Here is an 18,021-nt window from a genome sequence, read left to right on the forward strand (position 1 = left end):
TTGTCACTTGCTTTCATCTTTCTTCCTCAACATCGTCTATATTCCATTTCTTGCATTGTGATAGCCTTCTAAATCTCTTCTACATACTTATTAAACATATTTACGTGTCATGTTGAAATTAGTATAAATTCCTAAAATTACTAAAAATGACCCAATGGAAGATATTCTAGATGTATTTTTAACAGAAAGTCATCCATAATTACGTTCTGATATAATCTGATTAAAAATGGCAGACGCTTAATTTATGTCAAGGATTATCTCCCCTGTTTGTCATACTGAATTGGTCGCACAACTCTTCTCCATTAAAACATACAATAAAACTCGATAATTCAATAAATTCTATTTTTACTTGTAATTATTTTTCTACTGGATCATTTTTGATGGAAGTTATACTAATTTTGGTATGACTTGTAAGTACGTAATAATGTTTCCACCTGAAATGTGTTGGTTTAAAATATCACCAATCTACAACAGCACCTATTTAGTTCTTGGAATTATTTTTTCTACTGATTCATTCTCTGTGATGTTTGGAATTTATACTAATTCTGACATGACACACGTAAGTGCGTAATAATGTTGTCACCTGAAATGCGTTGGTCTAAAAGATCACCAATCTACAATAGCACCAAATTTTCTTTTCAAATTTTGCTGATCTCCTTATGTTTCTTCATCCAAGAAACTTTGCCAGTGTTTCCAATCATAAAGTTTAAAGTGCGTTCATATATTTGCTAAGCAAAAATCTGCTTCTTCAGTATTTTCTTCATCGTAAATGAAAGGTAGAAGCAAATGAATAGAACTGTTTAGTTTTCAAAAAATTAGTTTGAAAATTAAATTTTGGGTGCTTATCTAGAATTGCACTTATATATATAAAAAAAAAAAAATGCCAAAAAAATCTTCGATGTACATACTCGTCAACAATAGAACAACAGTCAATGGAACAAAGGTGTCACATGACAAAAATTGTGTAAATTTATCAAGTATTTTTTTTGGGGGGGGGGATCCTTTTTGTAACTAAGAAAATCATTTTATGATTAGCGAGACTTTTTGACTTTTGGTCACCCATGTCTTTTGATCCAGCATATATAAGGGGAAGACAACTCAATTCGAACTACAGAGATCGAAATCAACCTTATGATATATACATTTAGTATTAAAATAATGGTTGAAAGAAAAAATCCAACACAAGCTTAGTCCAATCTCATAAATTTATTTCAACCGTGTTGGGCATCCTCAGATGAGGCGAACTAGTCAGATTCACAGCTACAAACTTGACTAGCTTGCCTCACTTGAAGATGTCCGTACAAAGTTGAAATAAATTTGAGATTGGGCAAAGTTTGTGTACATTTTTTTTTTTTATAACCCTTATGTATGCTCTGTTCCGCATTCACGTTTGAGATTTCCTATAGCAACTACCTGATCCTTTTGGAGTAACATTTTATATATATATATATATATGACAAAAATTGCATAAATTTATCAAGTAGGTTTTTTTTTGTTTTTATTTTTTTTCATGTTTTTTTTATAACTAAGAAAATCAAATTTTATGATTAGCAAGACTTTGTGATTTTTGATCAGTGATGTTTTTTGATCCAGCATAAATAACGGGGAGACAACTCGGTTCAAACTACAGAGATCAAAATCAGCCTCATAATGGATACATTTAGTATTAACATTGTAAATTTTGATTTTCTTAGTTAAAAAACAACAAAACTACTTGATCAGTTTAAGTGATTTTTGGAATATGACATCTTTCGATGACGAGTATATACATCATAAAGATTTTTCCATTTTTTTTTTTTTTTTTTTTAATATGAATGTAATTCTAAATAAGTACCAAATTTTGTTTTTGTTTCATGGCAATAAGTTCCGATGTTTCATTGGGATTGCTCGTCGTTTAAATATTTGACTGTATTTCTATTTCTTCTAATCATTGTGTCATCCAGATCAATTTGTTTTTTCAAAGTTCTTAAAAATCTTTTAGATAAACTGTTGAAAAAGTCTAATTTTTACACCTTCCTTGAATTGTTAGATCTTAAGAGATGTACTTTGCTTATACATAACCATAATTGTTAAAAGAAAAAAAGTTCAACACAAGCTTAGTCCAATCATATAAATTTATTTCAACCGTGTAGGGCATCCTCAGATGAGGCGAGCTAGTCATATTCACAGCTACAAACCTGACTAGCTTGCCTCATCTGAAGATGTCCGCACAAGGCTGAAATAAATTTATGAGATTGGGCAAAGTTTGTGTTCATTTTTTTTTTTTTTTTTTTTTTTTTATAATCCTTATGTATGCTGTTCTGCATTCAGCCTTCACACTTGAGATTTCCTACAGCAACTACCCGATCCTTTTAGAATAGCATTATATATATATATATGTATATATATATAGTCTAAAGAAGCTTTGAATAAAAAAAAAAATGTAAAAATAAAAATTAAGAATGCAGTTTAAATTTGTGGAAAAAAATAAAGAAACTAACCTATCGCAGACTTAGCACCTACATAATTCGACTTCTAAAAAGTTTATAATTACAAAAGAGAATTCATTTATATAAGGAGAGGAAAAAAAAGCCTTAACTAAAATTGTTAAATAGAAATAGACTTAGCATTTGCATAAGCCGATTTCGCAAAGGTTTTAAATTATAAAAGAGAATTTAACTATATAAGGATGAAAAAAGTAACCTTAACTAAAATTTAGTAAATAGAAAACGGGGATCATCAGCTGCTTACCATGTAGCTGTTTCGTAGATTTAAAAACAGGACAGCTGTTAAATACATGGCTCCTTAGTGGAAAATACTACTTCCCCAATAAAAAAAATGTAGGATAATACGGTTACTATTTATATTAATATATAAAAAACATTTAAAAATATATAAATAAAAAAGATAAACTATAACTAAGTTAAGATTACAAGATCTATTCTGCGACATGTTAAATATCATATAAATGCTATGAGAAGAAAAATGCATATATATATGAGATCTAGTTTACTTGAAGCATTGTGTATGATACATATATAGCGAAGTATTAGTCTATTGCAATGCAAGAAATAGAATTATTTCAATGTTAAGTAATATAAACAAGTTTTTCGGGGGGGTTTTCTTTCATTATTGAAAACTAAATAAAACAGGCACTTCTCAAGACTGACATGTTTCCATTTCTTGCATTGTGATAGCATTTTAATAGTTCTGTATACATTTAACTGAATATAAATATTTTTATATTAGATCCTATCATGATACTGGGATGATTGAAATTATCGATAAAATGTAATATAAGGTAAATTAGAAGGATGAAAAATAAAATTTACAATATTAGTTTATCAAATTTTCAAACAAAGAATATCCTTAATCCATAGAGTTTCAAAAACAAGCACTTCTCGTCAGGGAAAAAAGAAGTAATGAAATGATAAAAAAGAAAACTAGTTTTTATAAATTTGAAGAGTTTTTGCCATCTCTTATAAAAAATAAATTTTTAAAAAAGTTTTAAAAGTAGAGTTAACAGTTTGAAGAATTAATTTTAAAATAATTGAGAATGATTTAGCAATAAAGTGGATACAATAGTCAAATTGCAAAATCTGTGATTCGTATATTTTATTGCTCAACTTCTCTTTCGACTAAAATTTAGTTTTCATTGGCAGATGTACCCGGCATTGCCCAGTATATAACGTAGTGTTCAATTCCTCTTTTAAAAAAAAAAAATTACATAAAGAAAGAAGCAGAAACAAACTGAGACATGTGCATGCGAGTATTATGCTTTTGCTAAACAAGTATAATAACCATTAGGCCAGATTGCCATGCTCTTTAAAAAGTGTTTTCAAACTTACTTATTCTTAACATAAGGAAGCTGTCATGTGAACAATTTGCACATGTGCAGTCATGAAACAGTTGACAAACAGATAAAAATCCAATGATGCCCAGGTATTCATTTTTAAATGTTGACCCTTTAGCAGCCCTTTTTTTTTTTTTTTTTCAAGATGAAAACCAATTAAAGTTTTCCACATACTTTATATACCAAATTTCAAATCTGTAAATAAAAAATTTAAGTGTATAGGTTGAGAGTTGTTCCCACCCACACACACATATATTCTCACTTTTAGAGATATATAGATTATTCTAATAAAATAAAATAAGCATCAAGTGCGCTTGAAAACCAAATCACAATGCAATATTAGGAAAATAAACAAATATTTTACTTGCTTGAGAGTTAAACTCCATCCTCAGTATGTTGTTTTCTTTTCTTATACTTTTTTCTTGCAATATTGTAAAGTTGGGGAAAGAAAAGTCTGTTTGTAAAGATCCGCGCGTCATCTCTCAGCGGTTGTATTTTGAAATGTTGGAACGTGGCGTTGGCTATGCGAGATTAACGTCAAGGGTGTGAGTGCCATTATAGAAGCGTTGATTTAATTTGAATAAAATAAAATATGCATCAAGTGCGCTTGAAAGCCAAATCACCTATATAATCAATAATGGAAATCACACCAACAGCATTCACCCTTCTCTCTCAGAGCTGACTTTTTTCCTGGCCTTCACTTGTCGAAATTAGTATATGCATATTTCATGCATGTGTTCCTGAGCAAGGTCACACAAGATCACCTGTGGATCTGGGAGCTCAACTATGGCCTCCTTGATGGTTGCCATCCAGGTCTTCAGCTTGTCCAGCAGTATGTTTATGTAACCCAAGAACGTTAGGAAGGACTGTATCCTAAATTAACTCTACCTCCAACCAACCAACTACGTCCTTCAATCATCGAAGATATCACTGCTAGGACAGATGGTAGACGCTTAGAACACCACTTGGGACATTGTCAGCCTGATGGAAATGTGAGATATATACTTACAAGTGTTGATGGATACAAAATTTTAGTTCTTGTCCAGAATTGCCCTCTATTGAAAAACAACAATAAAGAAAAATATTATGTATGTACTTGTGATGAAACAGAGATATCATATGCCAAAAATCACATAAATTTATCAAATAGTTTTATTTTTTAAATAAAAATAAAATTTTATGAGTATATCAAGAATGATTGTCTCACCTACCATTTTCACAAAAAACTTTAAAAAAAAAAAAAAAAAGAGATAACTCGGCAATAATTCATATTTAGATTTATGTTGTAATGCCTACAAATTCCTATTAATCACTTAAAAATGACTTTGTTTATAAAAATAAACTACTTGATCAATTTACATGAGTTTTGGAATATTGTATTTTCGTTTTATCACGGGTATGTATATCATAAATTTTTCTTTATTTTTTTTTTTAATATAGGGGGTATTCTGGACAAGAACCAAAATTTGTAAATAGATGGTGACAACGGGTATATTTTAATAATTTGACATTAGAATTGAATGGCAAAATTGTACGTCTAAGGACTGCATTAAATGTATATGTTTTTCTGCTAAATTGTAACATTGTCTAATGAGTAGCATGTAAAATATTTTCGGAAGGGAAATGATTTACTAAAATGAACCTCTGGTGCTTGTTTAAAATTAAACCTGTTTTCAAAACAAAATACAGAAAAAAACTTAAAAACTTTATGATGTATGTACCCATCACAGAACAAAGATGGCATATTCCAAAAATCATGTAAATTGATCAAATTTTATGACAAAGTGAAACGTTATATTTTGATCCGCTATATTGAATAAGGGGAAGACAACTCAATTTGAACTATAGAGATCAAAATTAACCTTCTAATCGCTACGATTTACTATTAAAATTTCTAAAAATAGTAAAAAAATGATTTTATATATATATATATATATATATATATGTTTTGGTAAAATGTTTTTTCAATTGTATTTCACTCTTTGTGTATGCCAATCCTATTTGCTTAGAAGCTCAATGTATGTTAAATATAATAACAGAGCATATATAAAAGATTAGCAGTATAGTTGCATTCTAAGATTCAAATATTTATTTTTCATGCAAAACAGCTTCTCCAACATGTTAAAATTTCAGTATATATTTTTTTATTTTTATTTTTTTTACAGATCCGTTATGTTATGCAGAAACAAACGGTTATTTTTTTGTTGATACTGTCTCTTTTCATGCATATACTCTTCAGAAAAATTAGAGATTCGTTGCTTAGAAAAAAATGCATGACAATATAATGCTGCAAGATAAAAATGTTTATAGATGTTCAGCATTGTGTGTGTGTTTTTTTTTTCTGGCAGCCATTTTTTGTTTATATTGTAAAGCTATAAACGAACTATTTGATCAATTTACATAATTTTTGGAATATGACGTCTTCATTCCGTGGTAGGTATGTAGATCATGAAGATTTCTCTACGATTTAGTTTTTTAATTGGATTTCATTCTAAAAAAACACCAAGTAAGGAGTTTTTATTTTACAAAAGAAATCTTAAACTGTTTAAGATTTCTTTTGTAAAAAAAAAAAGAAAAAAAAACAAAAAAACTCCTTACATTACAAAAGTCTTGCGTGTATTTCGATGCTGACCAAAAATAGTGTCAAGTAATCTTATTTTAATTTTAAAGTGGATTTAGCTCGAGAAACTCTACAAATTGAATTTTACAGTGAAAAACTAAAGAGAAAAAAAAAAAGCATTTATGTAAACAAAGTCAAAGGAATAAGAAACTATACGAATTGAAAAAATGCTGCCTATTTTTTCCGATGCCAAAAACGATTCTTTTAATTTATTTTGAAACTTAATTTCTTATTGCTGCTACTAATGACGGCTATTTATCGCTCTTAAACTACCAATAAAACTAAAATTTAAAGAACAATCCATACATATGTTTACAAAAATATATACAAAGAAAAATAAAACGCTAAATATTCAGAAATTTTAAAAGAATTGGGATTGGGAATCTAGTACAGAATCGGTAATTATATCAGAATTGGAAAAATATTGGAAAGATCTCATTGTATTTGGTATGAGTTACTCCCATGGGAGTTTTTTTTTTTTTTTTTTTTTTTTTAAGAATTGTCTCCCTTACATTCTAGTCACCTCATATTCTAGGGATGGGATGTATACACATCTCTCTCACTCTGTGTGTGTGTGTGTGTATATATATATATATATATATATGTTTTTAGTCATTCAATGAATTTAAAAATTTATGACGTGAAATGTTTGAGTTTCAGATCAAAAGATTTTTATTATTCTTTTATTCTGAAGTATGTATATATATATATATATAATGTGTGTGTGTATTTTATTTTTTTATTACCGTTTTATCGGTTTGGTTACATATGTTTCGGATGTATGACCATGTTTACGATCCAACAGCCTCGTCAGACCTTACAGAAACAAGAAGGTCTGACGAGGCTGTTGGATCGTAAACATGGTTTAACATCCAAAACATATGTAACCAAACAGATAAAACGGTAATAAAAAAAATAAAATACACACACACACACACACATATATATATATAAAATAAAACACATATTTGCTCTGCAATAGTATTGGTTTTTACTAATTACCAATTTTACTAAATATATGTATATATATATATATATATATAAGCAAGACAATACACTGATAGAAATCAGATGAAAAATCCTGATAGATATTACTTGAAGTAATACTTTCAAGGTGATCAAAAAGGAAAAGCTCAATATTTCTAGCCAAATATATATATATATATATATATATATACATACACTGAAATTTTGAAATACTTTCAGATTACAGCTTGTGTAATACTGTCCATATAAATATTATCAATATTTATATATTATTTCTTCATTGAACCTGACTACACTGTGGAATATCCTTTTTTTTTTTTTTATCTTAGCTTTTAGGTTCGTCATGCAAGCTTCTTAGTTTTTTAGTCTTTGTGCTAAATAGCAACATTTATGATTGCCTATAAACATTATTTTGCTAAAAACATTTCCTCTGAGAGTAACCATGTATTGAAAATCCATGGATTAAGGAAAAAACATTTAATTTTTGTATTCCTTGTCGAATAATAAATTTGTCATAAACTTTTGAATTTACTGAATTTAATTGCAAATTCTCAATTATTTATATATATATATATTAGTAACTCATAGCAAATACAATTATCACTAGATAAAATGGCTGCCAAACTCAGCATAAACTTAAGGCAATAAACTCGCATATAATTTCAATGACGGCTTCATAGCGTAGTGATAATGCACTTAACTATAGACTCTGTGGTTGCAGGATCGAACCTAGGTATAGTCAACTGTGCTGGTGAACTGTAGATATAGCTATACATGTGTCCGTGGATAACTATTAATAAATTGTTTATATATGAAAATTAAATTGCTTTAAATGAATAATAGCTAACTTGATTCTAAAAATTAATTCTGTTGTGCATTAGTTTTTCAAATGTATTGTCTGAATTCTATGTCCAATTTTCTTTTTTCCATTAGGAAAGAAAAGCAAATCACACTCCTTATATTGAGAAGGCATCAACTTAGTCTGATCATTGGTTATGTCCTTATATGGTCAATCATTAAATGATTTCTTTTATCATAATATTTTTCCTGTTTATTACAATTGACATTTAATTTTTTTTAAAGATTGTTCTATGAATATATGCTTAAGCTGAAAAAAGTCATTTAAGTGGTGAAACAAATGTTTTCTTCAATCTGGAAGTTTTTTTTTTTTTTTTTTTTACTTTATTGTTTCAGTAATGTCTGTATGAGTATGTGTTACTGGCTTGTCACAATGATTCAATCCACCCCTCCTCCTCCTCCTCCTCAACTCTAGCCTCTAGCAAAGTTGGTAAATCCTGTTTTTTTTTTGTTTTTGTTTTTTTTTTTGTGACACTGGTGGTTTTAACAATGTCAGTTGAAAAATATGAGTAAACCCCCACCACCATTTTTTTTGTGTTTTCTTTTTTGTATTTTTTTTTTTTAATTTTTTGTATTTTTTTTTTTATTATTACATCCAGTTTTATTGTATGAATATTAGTTTGAAGCTATTTTTATGATTATTACAATAACACTGTGTCCCTAATCAAAATGTTTGGGTCTTTTTGGAAAACTATTCCAGTTGCAAATTTAAAAGCTATTCATGTTTGAATATATATTTTTGTCCTTCAATTTTATTTTTTATTTTTTATTCTATTATTTTTCTTGATTTTTTTTTTTTTGTTTGTTTTTCCGTTTTAATTCTCACATGTTTTTTTTCCAATTCTTAGCATTGTCTGCATTCTTTGGTGTTCTGTGCCTTCTAGTGGTTGTTGGCATAATAAAAAGGATTTGATTTCTTCAATGCTAGAAAGACTTGTGTTGTTTATTATTATGTGCCAAAGAAAATCGTCTTTTCTATTTATACAGCATTTGTCTGTTTCTATTGTTTGGACTATTATTTTTATTTTATTCACACAGGGTCACCACTTATCAAATATAACTGCTTGATCAATTTACATTCAAGTATATGGGTTCTCTTTTTAGTGATTTTTTTTTTACAAAGGAGTCACCTCTTATCAAGGTCCACTCAAGGATAAAGATTAATGTGTGTATGGTAGTCATTGGGACAATAGCAGTGGAAATTTGGTATAATTAGATTTAAGAGGACAGTTCAACAAGAACTTGTTTACATTGGATTTGAAGATGATAATATTGTAGTCAGTTCAGCTATGTTTTTGACAAAGGAGTAAGAATTGCTGTTTTTTGAATTGAAATCCATCCATCTAACATTTATTGATGGATAATTTTTTACTATGAAATCATATTTTTGGTTCTTGTCCAGAATTCCTCCATATTTAAAAATTAAAATCTTTAATACCCAAAATGAAACAAAAATATTGTATTCCAAAAATTATATAAATTGATGAAGCAGATTTATTTGTAAATTAGAGAATCAACTTTTATGAGTATCTGAGGAATGACTATCTCACCCACCATTTAAAAAAAAATTCTAAATAACGAGAGAGATAATTCAATAATAATTCATACTTAGTTTTATGATGTAATGCCTAAGCTTGTTTCCTTTAATAATTACAAGAAACCTTCTCAACCACCAATAGCTATGGCTAAAGATACATTATCTGAAAGTACTTCTTTCAATTTCCTCAGCTTAACGTTCACAGGGAACATGAGTTGGAACAGATACATCGAAAGCATTGCCAAGGCTGCTGCGAAGAAGGTGGTCTCTTTCTACCGTGCTAGAAAGTTACTTACCCTGAAAGTATCCTGTACCTCTACAAGGCCACCATTCGCCCATGTATGGAGTATTGTTGTTACATTTGGGCTGGTGCGTCTGCCACTGGTCTCTCACTTCTGCAAGGGGTTCAAGAGTCGCCAACCTGATAGGTCCTGAACTGTCATCTAGGCTTCAACCTCTTATGCCACCGACTAAATGTTGCGTCCCACAAGTATTTTAATGGTAGATGCTTCTACGACCTACAAGCCCTTGTACCCCTTTGACGTAAATACCACTGTCAAAACCGACAAGCAGCAAAGTCCCACCCCTACACAGTAGAGATCCCTAAATGTAAGAAAGCCTTCTACTCTAATAGCTTCTTCCCTAGAACTCCTAGACTCTGGAATTTTCTTCCAGGTTCCTGCTTACCCAACTGTACTGAAGAAGTTCAAGTGTAATGTGAACAGATATCTTGCTGCTCAACTCCCTACATAGTATCCTTGCAGCTTGTGTCCCTGATAGTAGCCCCCCCCCTACATCAAAGTGGCATTTTCCCTTGTTTTGGGTGAAAATGTAATAAAAAAAAAATAAAATAAAAAATTTCCATTAATCATTCAAAAATGATTTTCTTTATAAAAATAAAACTGCTTGATCAATTTAAGTTTAGGCATATGAGTTCTCTTTTTAGTGTAATTCAATTTAAAAATACCAGACCTTGATAAGTGATTGTAAAAACCAAGGGGTCACCACTTATCAAGGTCTGGAGGACACTTGAGGATAAAGGTTAATGTGTGTCCGGTAGTCATTGCGAAAATAGTGTGGTAATTGTTAGTAGTGGAAATTTGATATGATTAGATTATTTAAGAGAACAGTTCAACCAGAACTTGTTTACATTGAACTTGAAGATGGCAATATTGTAGTCAGCTGTAAAGCAGACAAGCAGAATAAAGTTCCACAGGCGAGCAATTCTAGGAAAGGAGCTTTCTTCATTCATAGATATATCTAAGGCTTTTGACAGGGTATGGCATGAGGGTCTCCTCAGGAAAATTAGATCATACAGTATCACTGGTAGAATACTTAACATAATTAAATCCTTCTTAGATAAGAGAAAAATCCAGGTTGTCCTCGACGGTCGTACATCCAAACAATATGATATAAATGTGGGGGTTCCCCAGGGTTCAATCCTTGGACCTCTATTGTTCCTGATATTCATAAATGACCTCCCCGACAAAATTGCCTCTGAGATGGGTATATATGCTGATGACACTACACTCTATGGCAGGCACGACAGGAAGACGAATGAACACATTTCTAAAGAAATGGCAGAAACACTAGAGAAAGACCTCCAATCTGTGGTGGAATGGGGACAAAAGTGGTTGGTCGCGTTCAATGCCGCCAAGACTAAACTAGTTTCATTCAATAATTACAAGAAACCCTCTCTATCACCTATAACAATGGCCAACGACTCTTTATCCGAGAGTACATCTTTCAAACTCCTTGGCCTAACGTTCACAGGAAACATGAGTTGGAACAATTACATTGAAGGCATTGCCAGGGCCGCTGCAAGAAAGGTGGGCTCTCTCTACCGTGCTAGACAACTACTAACACCGGAAAGTATCCTGTACCTCTATAAGGCTACCATTCGCCCATGTATGGAGTATTGCTGTCACATCTGGGCTGGTGTATCTGCTACTAGTCTCTCGCTCCTTGACAAGGTTCAAAAGAAAGTCGCAAACCTGATAGGCCCTGAACTGGCATCTAAGCTTCAGCCTCTGTCCCATCGACGAAATGTTGCATCCCTCTGCCTTTTCTACAAGTATTTTAGTGGTGAATGCTCTGACGAACTGCAATCACTTGTGCCCCCACGACGTGAGCACCCTCGACAAACCCGACAGACTGCTAAATCCCACCCACACACTGTAGAGATCCCTAGATGTAAAAGATCTTTTTACTCCAATAGTTTCTTTCCTAGAACCGCTAGACTCTGGAATTCCATTCCAGGTCCCTGCTTCCCCAACAGTACTGACGTGCAGAAGTTCAAGTGTAACGTGAACTGACATCTTGCTGCCCAAATCCCTACATAGTATCCCAGTAGTTGTTGCCCTTGATAGTAGCCCCCTACATCAAAGTGGCAATTTGCCTTGTTTGGGGTGAAAATGTAATTTAAAAAAAAAAAAAAAAAAAAAAAAAAAAAAAAAGAATCCAAGTTTAGGCACCGAGAGAGAATGGTGAAAATTATTTGTAGTGGTTTTTGCTAGGCGAGTGTTTTTTGTGAAAGATTGGCAAGTAGCGGTGGTCATGGCGGGGGGTGGGGCAACAGATTGGAGCTCAGACGAGCACCTGCCATGAAAATAACAATATAGCAGAGACAAGCGCGCAACATCTTTTAATTATGAAAAAGTGGATTTCCACTTTTAAATTTGATTTCTACCTTTGCTTTTTTAGTGAAATCACTCTAGATAAGGCATGAAGCCACTTGATGTAAGAAACGAGGGGGGGTATTAAAGATTGTCTGCTCTTTTTGATTTCTCGTTTCTGCTGTCCATTTGGCAGCATAATTAGACATACTGAAGCATACAAGAAAGCCATTCTAATATGCGGAAAAGGGGGGTGGGGGACTTTCACATCATCTGAGAAAGATGATAATTAATCAGAAGGGACCATAGCTTGCCTATCACGATCATCCCATCTGCCAAGCAAAAACCGGAAGTTAAAAAGAGTAAGCAATTTTCTCTGTAACTGCAAGAGAAAGTAAACCTTGTGTTTACTTTCAGCAGTCTCGTAACGCTTCCTTCGCTTATTTTGTTCTTTAGTTCTCAATTCCATGAGCAATGTTTCTGACAAAGAAGGAAGAATTGCTGTTTTCTGGATTAGAACCTATCCATCTAACACTTACCAATGGATAATTTTTTTGTCTATGGAATCATATTTTTATCTCTTTGTCCAGAATATTGTAAAAAAAAATAAATAAATAAATAAAATAAAATTTTAATTTTCCGGCATCTAGTGACTTATGCAGAATATTTTTAAAAAATTAAAATAAAGAAAAATCTTTAATACCCATGATGATACAAAAAGATCATGTTCCAAAAATCATGTAAATTGATGAAGCAGATTTATTTGTAAATAAGAAAATTAAATTCTATGAGTATCTGAGGAATGACTATCTTGCCCATCATTTAAAAAAAAAAAAAAAAAAATTAAAATAACAAGGGAGATAACTCAACAATAATACATACTTATTAGATTTCTAATGCCTATGAATTTCCATTAATCATTTAAAAATGTTTGTCTTTATAAAAAAAAATAAAACTGCTTGATCAATTTACTCAATTTTTGGAATATATTTTCCTTTTGTCACATGATTTTTTTAAAAAGAAATTTATACAGCAGATGAGGTCTATACTATTTTATTTACGTTCGAGGGCAGGAGGGGGATACAAGGTAAACAGGTACAAAGTTCCACAAACCTACAGTTCTTGGAAATGAGCTACTGCTAGAATAGGATGTTGTATTACAATGAGATATCGAAATAGTGTATTGATGATGATTACTAGACCAAACACCGTGGAACAAAGGATGCAGGGAATAGATAAGACAATTTTGAAGAACACATGGCATAATAGTATTCATAGAAAAGACTGAGACTAGCAACATCACGTCTGTGAAAGAGAGGTTGCAGAGGAGAATAAACGTTGGAGACAATCAAATTAAAGATACGTTTCTGTGCCTTATCAAGAACTCTCACATGGAACAGATATTCACCAACCCAAATACGACATGAAGTACAAATACTTCAATGGAATGTGCTCTGATGAACTTGCACTTGTACACCCCTTTCCCCAAACGTAAATACTTTCAATCGACCCAACTAGCGGCAAAATTCTACCTCTTCACTGTAAAAGTCACTAGATGCCAGAAGATTTTTTATTCTGATAGCTTCTTTCCCCAGATTGCTTGCCTTTGACCATACTAATATGCATGATTTAAATGTATATGTATACCCTTTAACCCTTATCCTCGAGTGGCCTCTGGGCCTTGATAAGTGGTGGCCCTCATGTAAAAATAAAAAAAAAACTCTCGCTGCACAACTATCCACCCAGGTTGCCCCCTTATAAATCTGGTCTCTAACACAGTAACCCTTTATGCTTTAGTAATAATATGCTGTGTTTGGGATTAGTTTAAAATAAAATAAATGAATTCTATATTATTTTATTTTTATTTTTTTGGAATCCGTTAAGGTGAGGTTTCATAATTTGTGCATTCATTTTTTGGCAGACTCTTATTCTCATCTTTGTAGTTTTTGTTGTTTCACCATGTTTCAGCCAACTTGATTGCCCTTCAAGACGCGTGGCGCAGTGGATAGAGGTGTCGAATCTCTACGGTTCCAGATGAGCATTGTCTGAAGATAGCGGTTTCAATCCTACCGAAAGCAGGCCAGGGGATTCGTTGGCCAAAACCGTGGTGAGATAACAATGACTATGGAAGGCAGTAATTACTGGGAATACATTTACAAGAATACATTTACAAAGGTTCTAGTGCACTTAGTGATCCGGCCTATTCCGTCACGGTTAACCATCTGACAAAGGCGAGAAGATGAGTTGGGCGAAACATGGTGAAACAACAACAACAACTATGAAGATGAGGATAACAGTCCGCAAAAAAGTTTGGTGATCTGGCGAGAACCGGTCTGTCAACGTGATTGTGCTGTACTCCACATATTGCACTTGGCATTATTGTTCAATATCAGTAGTTGTCATTTTTACTGACATTTGTCAGGTTCAGGAATTTGTTTGGTATGCCTACACATGTTTATTCAGATAGTGCCAAGACTTTCTTGGCAGCAGGAATAATGTTATCGGAAATTCTTTTTTTTTTTTTTTTTTTTTTCTTTTACATGGTGGTCACCACTTATCAAGGCCCAGAAGCCACTCGGGGATAAGGGTTATTGCATGTACAGTAATCAATGGGATAGTATCGTAGTAATCGTTAGTATTCGAGATGTGATAAAGTGTCTTACTTAAGGGGGCTGTTCATCAGGAATTTGTTTATGTTGGACTTGAAGACATCCAAGTTGTAGTCAGGTGGGAAACAGGCAAACAGAAGAGAGTTCCACAGGTGTGCACGTCTAAGAAAGAAGCTTTGTTCATGGAATCTACGTTTTGATTTAGGCACAGATAAAGAGTGGAGAAAATTATTGACAGTGGTTTCAGCTAGACAGGTGTTTATCGTGAAAGATTGGCGAGGGGAGGGGACCAGAGATTGGAGCTCAGATGAGCACTTGCCATGGAAATAACGATAAAACAAAGACAGGCTTGCAATGTCTTTTCTGTGAGAGAGAGGTTGCAGGGAAGAGAAAAGGGCATCCCCCACTAAGCTACAAAGTCTATTTTTCTGATGAATTCAAGGATTCACATCTGTTACTCACGTTACCATTCCTCTTTATTCTGCCTGGCACGGGGATGCATGGGAATGAATGATCCCGATGGTTAAACAATGTTTTAAGTTAATTGGAAAAAAGAAGTTGGAATATTTTGATTTGCTATCGTTTGGAGAAAGCAGTTAATGACAGACAACTGACTTATATTGCTTCTTCTGACAAGGGTCTAGATATTTTGACTCTAAATCATTTTTTGCAAATTGGTTATAACCCACATTTATTGTTGGGAAACCACAAGGTTGATGACCTCTGTCCCGATCCTCCAAGTAGGATCCAATTGTTGGAATCTCTTCAATTAAGAGAGGACTTTGTGGAGAAATTTCATAAAGTCTGGCAAAACGATTATCTCTTTTCCTTGAGAGAAAAGAAAAGAAATATGATAAGTCATTGTACTAAGAAAATATTAGTGTGTGATTTTGTGTTGGTAAAGTCGTCAAACCAACCCAGGCCATTCTGTAATCTTGGTAGAGTTCTTCATCTCATTCATGAGAAAGAATAGATGAGTTTGTTCCAGCTGTATATTGGACAAATCCATGCCTTAAAGCATTTGTATCCCTTAGAAATTAGGGATGTTTCCTTGGCAGATCCTGCACAAAGTGAATTTGAAGAAAAGGGGAAGATCTTAATTCTGTCTTATTTGTTCTGTTAGAAATGACGGTTCTTCCCCGATGATATGCTGTGATGAATTCAACAGATGGTATCATTTTGACTGCGTGGAAGTCTCTGAGGAAGAGATTGGCTTTGTTCAGATTGTAAGGCTCAAGGTTCTTTTGCTTATGTTAATACGTAAAGCACTTGTAAATAAAGCTTCTTTTGTTTCACTTATGGTAAATGAAGATATAATTTGAGACTAAAACCAAAACGCTGCATCAAACACAAAATTCTTCCGAACACTATCAAGAACCTAACCCTAAACCTAACCCTCCATTCCTCTTTCTACTCCATACAGCCATTTAATCCATTTGTTTTCACTATTCCATTCAGCATGCTTTGAACAGATCTGTTACATCCATCATTTGAAAAAGGAATTACCCCGAAATATATAATGGAATTGTCACACACAATAGACCTTACAAATAAGACATTTATACTTAATACAGTTGTATAAATATATGTATGTATATGTGATGTGCCCATCTCCAGGAGCGGTAGGGCTCCCCAATTGGGGGAGGTTGAGACTCCCGAAATACTGGAGAATGCCAGGCAGATATGCTTGTTTTATTTGTTAAGTATTATTGTAAGCCCGGGCATCGGCATCCAACCCTGCTGAGGATAATAAATTTTATTATTTTTTATGAAACCGATATATAAATTTTATAGTTTGATGGAAAACTGGCAACATATGTCACCTTGAGAATAGGTAACGGAAATTGAGTTCATGAGCTTAACCTTTTGGGGTCTGGGAAATCAGCAGACCACAGGCACACATGCAGGGAATCGGGAATTCCCCTGAGATGACGTACTTACCAGTGATTCGTCTAGGCAGTAGCCAGACCTACCCCTGACCTGACTACATAAACGAGTCCCCACGCCCAAATCGTCAGTTGGAGCTGAGATTTGAGCAAATCTAATACTAATTGAAGAGTCGTCACCACCCCTCTCTTCCCGACTTTCAACACCGCAAAACTGAGAGTAATTAAATCTAATTGAGACCCGGTCGAGTTTTGGCAAAATTCAGTATCTGAACAATTGTATGTCATATTTTGTATATCTAACTTGAATTAACCAGTAGAATAGATATATCTGAGTTTGCCTTTCTTTTGCGTGCATGAAAATTTATTCATTTCCAGTGTGCCATACTGACGAAGCAGCGACCTACCAACCCAAAGGTGAAGTGATTCTGACCGGATCGACTGAGTCCCCTGCAAAGAATGAGCACAGGTCACATTGGAGTCTCTCACCGAGGTTTGACTCATATGTGATAAAGGAAATCCCTATTAGGGAGTTGCTGAGGGTTCACACATAGACAAATATGTATATACTTATTGCTTTGCAAATTGTCACTTGTTTTCGTTTTTCTTCCTCAACAATGACTACATTCCATTCCTCACATTGTGATAGCTTTTTAAATCTTTTCTATGTACCTATCTCACACAATGCTTCAAGCAAACTACATCTCATTTTTAATTACTTTTTTGATTCTTATATAAGCTTGAGTTAAAACAATAAAACAATTATTCTTGTATTGTTAAAGATAAAAAAAAATATAAACATGTAGTATTCTTTGCTTTAGTAGGATCACTTAAGTTAAAACATTAATTACAATTAAAAGAAAACACCTTTAAGGAGATTCACATTTAATTTGTTGCATTTCTAGGGTTATATTGAACGTTTTCTTTTTTCCTTTTTTTTTTTTATTCAAACGTGATCATCACAAGAGATGCCAAATTTAAAGGTGCAAGGAATTATTTCCCAATTTGTCGTTGAACCGAGTTGACACTATTTAATCATCTCCATTTCAAGGGATTTCTTCCCGTTTTATTCCAGCA

The sequence above is a fragment of the Euprymna scolopes genome, chromosome 12 (genome assembly GCF_053919585.1).
Source record: "Euprymna scolopes isolate OS-2025 chromosome 12, ASM5391958v1, whole genome shotgun sequence".
NCBI classification, from domain to species: Eukaryota; Metazoa; Mollusca; class Cephalopoda; order Sepiida; family Sepiolidae; genus Euprymna; species Euprymna scolopes.